The sequence below is a fragment of the Dermacentor albipictus genome, chromosome 1 (genome assembly GCF_038994185.2).
Source record: "Dermacentor albipictus isolate Rhodes 1998 colony chromosome 1, USDA_Dalb.pri_finalv2, whole genome shotgun sequence".
Taxonomy (NCBI): Eukaryota; Metazoa; Arthropoda; class Arachnida; order Ixodida; family Ixodidae; genus Dermacentor; species Dermacentor albipictus.
In genome coordinates this window covers 486920559-486930139 of record NC_091821.1, presented here as the reverse complement: position 1 = coordinate 486930139, position 9581 = coordinate 486920559, and the positions used below count along the sequence as shown (strand labels likewise).

The 9581-nt window shown below is 44.8% G+C and overlaps 1 long non-coding RNA gene across 1 annotated transcript; it reads left to right on the top strand.

Annotated features, from left to right (window-relative positions):
• Positions 1 to 2189: 2189 nt before the first annotated feature.
• Positions 2190 to 3652, top strand: LOC135912221 (uncharacterized). Its single transcript, XR_010567585.1, has 2 exons — positions 2190 to 2548; positions 3278 to 3652. It is a non-coding gene; the product is annotated as an uncharacterized lncRNA (long non-coding RNA).
• The last annotated feature ends 5929 nt before the right edge of the window (positions 3653 to 9581 follow it).

The window sequence follows — 9581 nt, the reverse complement described above, 5'->3', positions numbered from 1 at the left end:
GTCCCCTTCGTGTGAGGCGAAGACCAGAAAGGGACATTTCTCTGCCTTCGGCAACGGCTGCAGGCGCCTCCCATGCTAGCACACTTTGATGAAGACGCTCCTACGATTCTTCATACCGACGATAGTAATGTCGGCCTTGGCGCAGTGCTTGTACAGCGGCAGGAGGGCACCGAAAGAGTGAATGGTTACGCCAGCAGGACGCTATCAAGGACGGAGGCTGACTACTTCACCACAGAAAAAGGATGTCTAGCACTGGTGTGGGCCGTCCTGAAATTTCAGCCATATTTGTATGATCGGTCTGCCACTGTTTTCAGTGATCATCCTGCAGTTTTCAGGCTGACTTACTTAAAAGATCCAGCTGATCGGCTGGCGCGCTGGAGTCTTCGACTCCAAGAATTCGGCGTCACGGTTGTATACAAGTCGGGGAAACGACACACCCACACCGACTGCCTCTCTCGGTCTCCTGTTGAGACTGCAGTCCGCGATGATGATGACGCGGGTTTTCTAGGTGTGCTAGATACTGTCGACGTTTCACGCCACCAACGCGAGCACGCAGAACTGGTTCCTCTTTTCGAATACTTAGAGGGAAATACAAGTAGCGTGCCGAGGTTATTCGCGAGAGGGCTGCCTTCGTTTTGTTTGCGGAACGACGTTCTCTATAAAAAAAAATTTTCACCTAATGGCAGCAGCTACCTACTCGTTATTCCCGCATCTCTTCGCGACGAAGTCCTATATGCCTGTCACAACGAGCCGACCGCTGGGCATTTGGGATACACCCGCATATTGGCAAGAATTAGGCTATAGTACTATTGGCCAAGACATGCGTCGATCGTGAAACGTTACATACAGACATGCGTAAATTGCCAGCACTGCAAAGCCCTAGCCGGCAAGCCAGCTGAACTGCTACATCCTGTTCAGATACCGCAAGCGCCGTTCGAACAACTTGGCATGGACCTTTTGGTCCACTTCCACTGTCTCATCATCACCATCAGCATCATCATTATCATCATCCTGGTTACACCCACTGCAGTGCAAAGGCCTCTCCCATACTTCTCCAACAACCCCGGTCACCACTGTCTACTGCCGGAAATAGATGGATAATCGTCGTCACGGATTACCTTACTCGATACGCCGAAACAGGTGCTATTCAACGTGGAGCAGCAGCCGAAGCAGCGCGCTTTTTCATGGGAGCCGTCGTCCCAAGGCACGGCGCTCCCACAGTGGTCTTAAGAGACAGAGTGTCTGCGTTCATGGCTGTGCTTCTCGATACCGTCTTGCGAATAAGTGGTACCACTCACCGATAAACCACGGCTTATCATCCCCAAACCAATGGGCTGACAGAACGTATGAATAAGACTCTGGCAGACATGAGTATGCAAATCGACGTCGACCACATGAATTGGGACGAGATTTTACCATGTTACATTTGTGTATAACACGGCTCGCCAAGAGACAACACGCGTGACGCCATTCAGCCTCGGTTACGGACGCGAAGTGACAACAATGTTGGACGCAATGCTGCCACACGAGTGCGGTGACGACGAGACTGGTACCGAGGAGTTTGCGCAACGCGCAGAGGAAGCCAGGCAGCTTGCCCGTTTGCGAATCCAAGAACAACAGGGATACGATGCCTGACACTACAATCATTGGCACAGATGCAATGTGCACAGCCCTCGGAGGTTGGTGCATCGGGACGATGCCTTTTTTCCAAAGGAGGGGCAAATGCCACATCCTATATGGTCGCCGCGGGTATGTGCCACGCGATGAGAATGACGCGGAAGTAGCGCGCGAGTAGAAAAACAGAGACGACAACGACGTCGCGTTGACTGCTCTGATAAAGTGCTTTCAGGCGTCCTCTACACCGGCTTTCCCGTCTCTTACTAGGCTGCGACAATATGAAGACGGTAGAAACATCCAATACAAGGAAAAAGAAGCAGTGTTTCATATGGAAGAAACTCTTCAAGGTGGGCATAATATGTCATGAGCCAATAAAGGAAGAAAGAAAGAAGAAGAAAAAGCAGAAGATAAGAAGAAAAGAAGACACGAGGGGTCGGTGGCAGAAATAAATAAGACAAGAAGATAGAAAATCAGAGCGTACGAATAAAAGGAATACAATATGGAAACAGAAGAAGAAGCGCAAAAGTGCACGCGCAGCTCGTGGCAAATGGGAGAAGGGTCATGTAGCGGAAGACAACTGCCCAGCTACGCTGGGCGACGAAGGCGAGTAGAAGGGGCTGGAGGCCGAACAGGACGAGTGGATCGTGGAGACGGCGGCCACCCAGTGGCAGCAGTTCTTCAGCTGCCGCGGCCACGACCCACGAGCTGATTGGACCTCCCACCGGACGCCGCAGCTACAGGCTGATGGTGCCGCTCCTCGGATTTCCTGCGCCTACGATCCGCTGCTTGCGGAGATCCAGGTGCCTAGGTCATGCCACCCCCTTCACCCACTGACCAGGCCAACCGTGGACCGAACGTCGTACACAGCAACGTCGAGTCTACGATGCATCGGCGGGCCCAACGACGTGTCGTCGGAAGCAGCGACGACGAGGTGACGTGGCCACATCGATAGATTTTATCTATTTTCAACTTCATAATACATCTCGTGCGAGGGCTTAAGACAATATCTTCAGTTAACTAGCTTTGTATATAGTTTGTCGCATGTTAGGGTTTTGCAATTCCGTTGGCAACGCGTGCTTTGTGGGCATATATATTTTCCTTATACTCATGCCCCATAAAGGCTTTTCCTAAGTCAAACGTTCCTTGCGTCGTGTTTACCACCCTTAGACCGTGAAAACCTGGGAGAAGTTTCATTCCTCTGCAGATATTTCTTTTTAAGAAAACCGGGTTGCATTTTCTTCAAGCGTCGTGCTATATTCGAGATTATAGTAATTTTTCGTTTCCAAGCTTTCCTTTAGCTGGCGAGGTTCTGCAGAGCTAATTTGTCTAATGCGTATTTCGCCACCTATGTGAAATGACCATAATGTTCCGATTATTCAACCTCATATCTCCGACCTTGAAGAGGCACTTCAAACAGCGTTAGGCACAACCTAAAGCTGGTACGCTCAATTACACATTCATAGCTGCAAAATTTAAATGCCACATAGGGAAACTAATTATTACGAGTGCCCCGTCTGATGCAGCCACAAGTATTCAGATGCAGCCACAAGTATGCGCTCCCTCGCACGCGTGCTTACGCAAACTCTGTGGAACACCAGTGAATTCACGAACGCACGTCTTCACAAATTGTATCCACGTTTGCAACTCCTTCTTCGACCAGGGTTGCCTCGACCGGACGCAACACTTCTGTGCCGCCTATGGCTCGGCGTGGCATTCACGAACTCCTATTCCTTCCGCATTGGAATGGCCGACAGCCCTGCTTGCGACACCTGCGGCTGCGAGGAGACGATCATGCACCTCCTCCTTGACTAACCACGTTGCAATGTGCGAAGAAAAGTGCTCGTGACCCCGCTGGAAAAACTGGACAATCGCCCCTTCACAGAAGAGAAGTTCAAGGACACTGGCCGAAACGGGTTTCGGCATTCAAGGCTTTAAGGGCTTTGCTCAAGTTTTTAAGGACATGTGAATTGTGCGACCGCCTTTGACTATTGTTGCGCGTTACATCGCATTACTGAGTGAATTCTTCTTGTTTTCTTTTCTCTCTTCCTTCTGCTTTTATTCCCTTTAACACTTTCAGCAGCACAGAGTAGCCAGCCAGTATTTGCACTGGCTAACCTCTCGGCCTTTCCTTCCTATTTGTCTCTCTCTCTCTATCACATTCATTTGTCGGGGCAGGGTTCGATGTATGTCTAAAAATGAACAGCAGCTTTACGCGCTACGTCTTCTGCTTTACTGCAGATTTCGGCCCCAGGCCTTGGGTACGGCACACAAAGACCGCAGAAGGGGGGGGGGGGGTAGTGTCATTCGAAGGTTGGATGACACCACCGCACGCACACTCGCAGGTCAAGCGGTCCGGAGTTCCATTCTACCACATTTACGAACTGCTCCTCAATACGACTGTCACTGATTTCTGGCTATGGAAACCTATACTGGAATGCACAAGAGGCTCGCAAATGCGCTATTGGCTACTGGGAATGGTCGAATGTACTTGTCTAAGGCATTTCCTTAATTCGCGATAATTGGGAAGCGCCCAAGATAAAATAGCGAAGTGAACGAGAAATTTGCGATCAGAGTTTAAGCCGGTTTTGCCGTTAAAGAAGTGACGTACTTTTATTTTTCACACATTACCTTTATAATGGCCGGCCGTATGTTAAAGTCAAGCCACTCTTTCTTGCAGGCGAAGAACATGTTAGTCGCCATTCTGGTCGCCCTCGCTCTATCGAGAGGATCTGGAAAAAAAGCGGCAGACAGACAACGATGGAGAGGGAGAAATCTTTTTAATGAAAGACAGCTAATTCTACCAGCGTATAGCTAATCTCGTGCGCGTTACTCTGCCTAGGTAGGGGATCGAGGACAGAAATGCTCTTGGATGTGGCGGCCAATAAAGTAAACCAAAAGGTGAAATATGCGGATCCCACGCAATGTGAGAATCGATGTAAGTGAAGCTTCCTGTGCTGTTCGCTTTGATTGGCCATAATTAGTGGTGACGTTGACGGGGAAAGTTTAACTTATTCAACGTTTAGTGTAACCCCAAGGGGTGCGCTGATGCCAAACATTGCCTTACGTGCACCTCTGCTGTTTGCGTAGCACACAAGACACATCGGCAGAGGTATTTGTTTGAGGCGTTGTCGCGCGCCATGCTTAATAACCTCGGTGGGGTTTGAGAATACTCATTTTCTGTCATGATACACCGCAACGCGGCAGAAGTATTAAACTTTAGTTGTATTATGGGGCTTTACGTGCCAAAACAACAATCGGGTTACACTGTAAAAAAATTTGCCTTACTTTACAGAAAATTTGCTGGTAATTTGTGACCGAACACTCTTCCGTAAATTAAGAACGGTCAATTCCGTAGAACGGACAACTGTAAAAAAAGAGACCGTAACACAAGATACGAGTGCTTCTGTATCTAGAAAACTGAAGACTCTGTATTCTGAATCTGTACTGAAACCGTTAAAGTACGGTGCTTCTCGTATTCAGAAAACGGAACACACCGTATGCTGAATCTGTGCTATAACCGTTAAAAAACAGGTGCTTGCCGTATTCAGAAAACGAAAGACTCCGTATACTAAATCTGTACTATATCCGTTAAAGTACAGGTGCTTCCCGTATTTCATCTTGCAGAGCATATCCATTCGAAGAATGTGCCATCGGGCACAAAATTGCCCAGGACGTGCGAGAGTCGACCGAATTTCATTGGTGTGCTATTCGCTGGGATCAGCCGTGCCACCATCTGCGTTCGGAATGTGCATACGTGACCCACTGTTTTCAGCGGTCTTGAGCAGAAATGCAATTTGGTCAACGCTCGCACTTCCAGGGTACTTTTGTCCACGATAGTACATCTCCCTTAATGCAAATGTCATGAAGGCAGCTCATAGTCAAAGCAGCAGGTCACCATTGAGAAAATTGTCTTGCCAACACACTGACATGGCTGCAGAGATAAAGCACTTTGCACTTGGTGATATGAATGCACTGCATAGCATATATACAAAAAGGTGCAACATTTCAGTCCTCAAGTTCTTAGATCACAGAAGCAACTTTATTTTCTTCAATCACTCGTCTTGCACTTCTTCCTGGTGAAAGTTGTTCTTGACTCCAAACACTTGCAAGGATAAACTTGCTGCTGTTAGGAGAAACAAATAGTATTCGTGAATATCCATCCTAAAGAAAGCGGCAAAAAAGTTTATTCACAGAACACGACAAAGCAGTAACTTCTGTGTTAGAAAAACATGTAAGTAGATCAACATTGTTGGCACAAGGGATGTTGCTGTAGCCAACATTTCGACATAGGTGCTTGTCATTAGGGTAGCAAATGTTTTCCTTGGCTGTGTTGTGGGATTGTGCATATCTCACTGGCCCCTAGCCTCATTGGGGGAGAAGTAACTGGTGCATATAATAGGTCAAGAGAAGCCAAAGTGTTAAAATAAAGGAAGGAAGGGTGTGCTTAGCAGTGGTGATTGTGATGGAGCGGGTATAAGCAATGCTGTCAGTACTTGCCAAGAGTAGGGGTGACCAAAACAGAAAACGATGTACACATGTATGCAGTCATTAATCTAGTAGAACCAATCTTCCCAGAAGCCAAAATAGGTATCAAGATAAACAGTTTGCACTTTTGGAAAAAGAAAACAAAGAATTAAGGAAAATAAATTTTGTATCAAGATGCATCTGGTTAAGATCACTGCAAATGGCAAATGAAGGCACATTATGAATATATATTTTGTTGAAAGCCGATGAAAATATACATTAACCAAATATTAAAAAATAGGGACGTTAAAATTAAACTGGATATGACCATAAAACAGTAAAGAACAGCCTGTGGAAAAAAATTGGATGGATAACATAACCAGGTGCAAGATTGCAAAACGTCGAGTGCTGTTTATATTCATGCTGCCGTTGACGGCTTCAAGTTTCTGTCTTCCTGTGGAACCTTTGTCTTGAACAAGGAAATTGGTCATTTTTTAAACAAGCCAGTTCAAATGCAGTTCAAAGCTTCAGCGGTGTTATAATGAAAGAAAATATTATGGTCAGTTCTCCTGCTGATCTTGAAACTTATTGTGCGCAACAAACAGGGACGAAGAATTGAAGAAACACAATGTTAAGCGCTCGTCCTTGTGTTTCTTCTATTCTTCGTCTCTGTTTGTTGCGCACAATAAGTTTCAAGATGAATTTGTTCCAACTAGGCCGACTCGCAGTCTTGCTTCAGTTCTCCGGGGTGTGCTTTCATTCACCAGTTATTTCCACCGGTGTAAGTTCAAAATTTAATGGTCTAAATGGACCTTAGCTCCTGGCAAACCATTAGCTGGTCTTTTTTTCAACACAGATGCCTGCACATTATATGTGTTGGCAGGAGTGCTAGCGAACTACATTATACTTGTTGCCACAAACAAAGTGAAACTTGGTAACAGTGATTGAAAAAAAAAACCAGCATTCCACAATACTGATTCAAGTCGTCTGGAAAAGTTGCTTAAGTTAATGTACACCCCCTACTCCACCAGACAATAATTCACCACACTGACTCTCATGGTGTCAACCATGCTATTACAACACTAGGCATCAAGTGAGGAGAATTAGGGGATAAGAGGGCACAATGCTTTTTGTTAGAACATCAAATGTGCTTTACATAAATGCTACATTCCAACTAACAAAGGAGCAACCGGTTTGTGAGATAGTGACCAATGCATACGAAAGCTAATGACATTCTGTGCAGAATGTTGACGATGAGGTGTTATGCACACAAGTGTACTCTTTCACACAAAATGACATCCTGCACTCAAACCTTGTGCCAATATTAGAGTTTGAAAAACACCGTAGTGGAAAGCAAAGAGTGCTAAATTTGTTGAAAATTACTAAAAATTATTCGATTATTCATTATCCTTACTGTTCGTTAAAGATTCACAGATTGTTCCCTATGGGTGCTGTAAACAGGCACCCTGCTTTTACAGTGGTAGCAACAATGATCTGTGGCACAGACAAGAATAAATGCTCATGAAGTTTATGCAAGAGTATATCCTACAAATTACACCCCATTTCACATTCCAATATGGTAAAGAGGAAGACGAAAAAAAACTACTTTCTAGTGGAGGATGCATACCCCAGAATAGAAGAAACAAGTGTACCCTGACCATTGCTGCTGCCGATGCCTGTGCACTAGCAGTTACATATAATATGGCAGTTACAATTGTTTTTCCACAAGCACTGCAAGCTGCGGCCAGTTTACCAGTACACAGCTGTAATAAATTTAGGGCAAGCTAAAGCTCTCTAATGGATTTATCTCATATGACACAATTGGAATGCAATATTCTGCAAATAAGTGAAGCGCGATGTGCCATCCCATACAATGAAACACCTTTGAAGAATCTGAATCACCACCTGCACTCTTAGGCAAAGTTACACCCTTTGGAGTGCCCCTTCTGCCACACAACAATAATCGTTATTTGCCTTGATGCGTTTCCTTTCTTGAAGACGCCGCGCCCGCTACTTTGTTGTCGGGAATGCTATCATGCTGTTAACGCGCATGCCATTCGTTAATGGAAAGCACAGGGCTCGCAGCGTTAAAGAAAGAAAATGCATAAAGGCAGATGACAATTATCGTTGTGTGGAAGAAGGGGCACTTCAAAGGGTGTAACTCTGCCTAAGAGTGTGAGCCGTGATGAGGAAAAAGAGTGTGTTCTGTGTAAAGTAGTGGACCTGTATAACCTAAAGCTTTGGAGAATGCATTTAGTATGAGCTGGGAAGGTTCCTAATTTTAATTGCACACAGTGAAAACCTCCATGCAGTTTTGCAAAATACAAACCCCCTACCTTTTTGTTGTTCAAATGTAATGACACGTAGGGCCATAACATGTACATTATGGGTTTCGTTCCCAAACAATCAAAGTGAATAGCACCACCCTAAGTGTTATGTGCCTTCTTGTTAGTGTCGAATGCTGCGATCAGCAGAGAAACGGATTTCTGGAGCAATATAAAGTATTAGGTACTGTGATCTCAGTTCTTTCACTGCTGTTTAAGCATTATCGGGTCCTAAAGTAAAGAAACGAGGAATAAATACATGCATATTTTATGCTACAACCCTCATAAGTATTTAGTAGTCTGGATTATAAAGGATTTCAGATTTACAATGCAGGACAGATTTTATTTCACTGAAAGAATGGCATCATGCCAATGATTCTGCATTTGATGCTATATTTATTTGTATTTAGTTCAGTTGGAATGTGTGTGTATCGTCAGCGATATCGCTTGACATGTTTTATATTGACTGTTTTCTAAATTTAGGCAAATCCGTATTCGCAAATAACCTTGTATGACACCAAGAACTTGCTTAGCAGGAGTATTTCTAACATGTGCAAGATATGAGGCTCTTGAATGCATATCTCAGCCTGGGGTACACGCCGCCCCCTAATCTCATCAGCAAGTTTCTGGAACTCATCTACGAGGTATCTAATTGATGAATGTAAAGTTGCTTGAATGGGGGAAATAGGGAATTTATAACAGGTGACTTATGCAGCATAAGAATGATGTCAGCAAGAAGCAAGCATCAAGAACTATAAAATGAAGACTATAAAATGCAAGAATTATTTGGGATGATTTAAAATTCTGGCATTGGAACGAAATGTCCTTCAACCTATATATTAACTCTGATTATTCACTCTACTACCACTGCCGTCATTAGAAACATTCATAATCATTATCCTATATATGCCGCATCATCCTAGCTAATATTGAAGCCTTCATAAGCTGCTTTTTTTACTGCTAATTCTCTGTGGGAAAGAGGTGTCCGTATTAAGACCATATCATATACTTATAGCCCGTTTTTTGATAAATGATAAGGGAAAAACTTCACACCAAAAATGCATTGAGCTTGAGCAAGTTCTGCGTTTGATGCTGTTAATTCTTTTTTCCCTTTGCCATCATTGACCCACCTGGTTAGCTAAGCAGACAGAAAAGCTGCAGGAGAAAGTTGGGGGT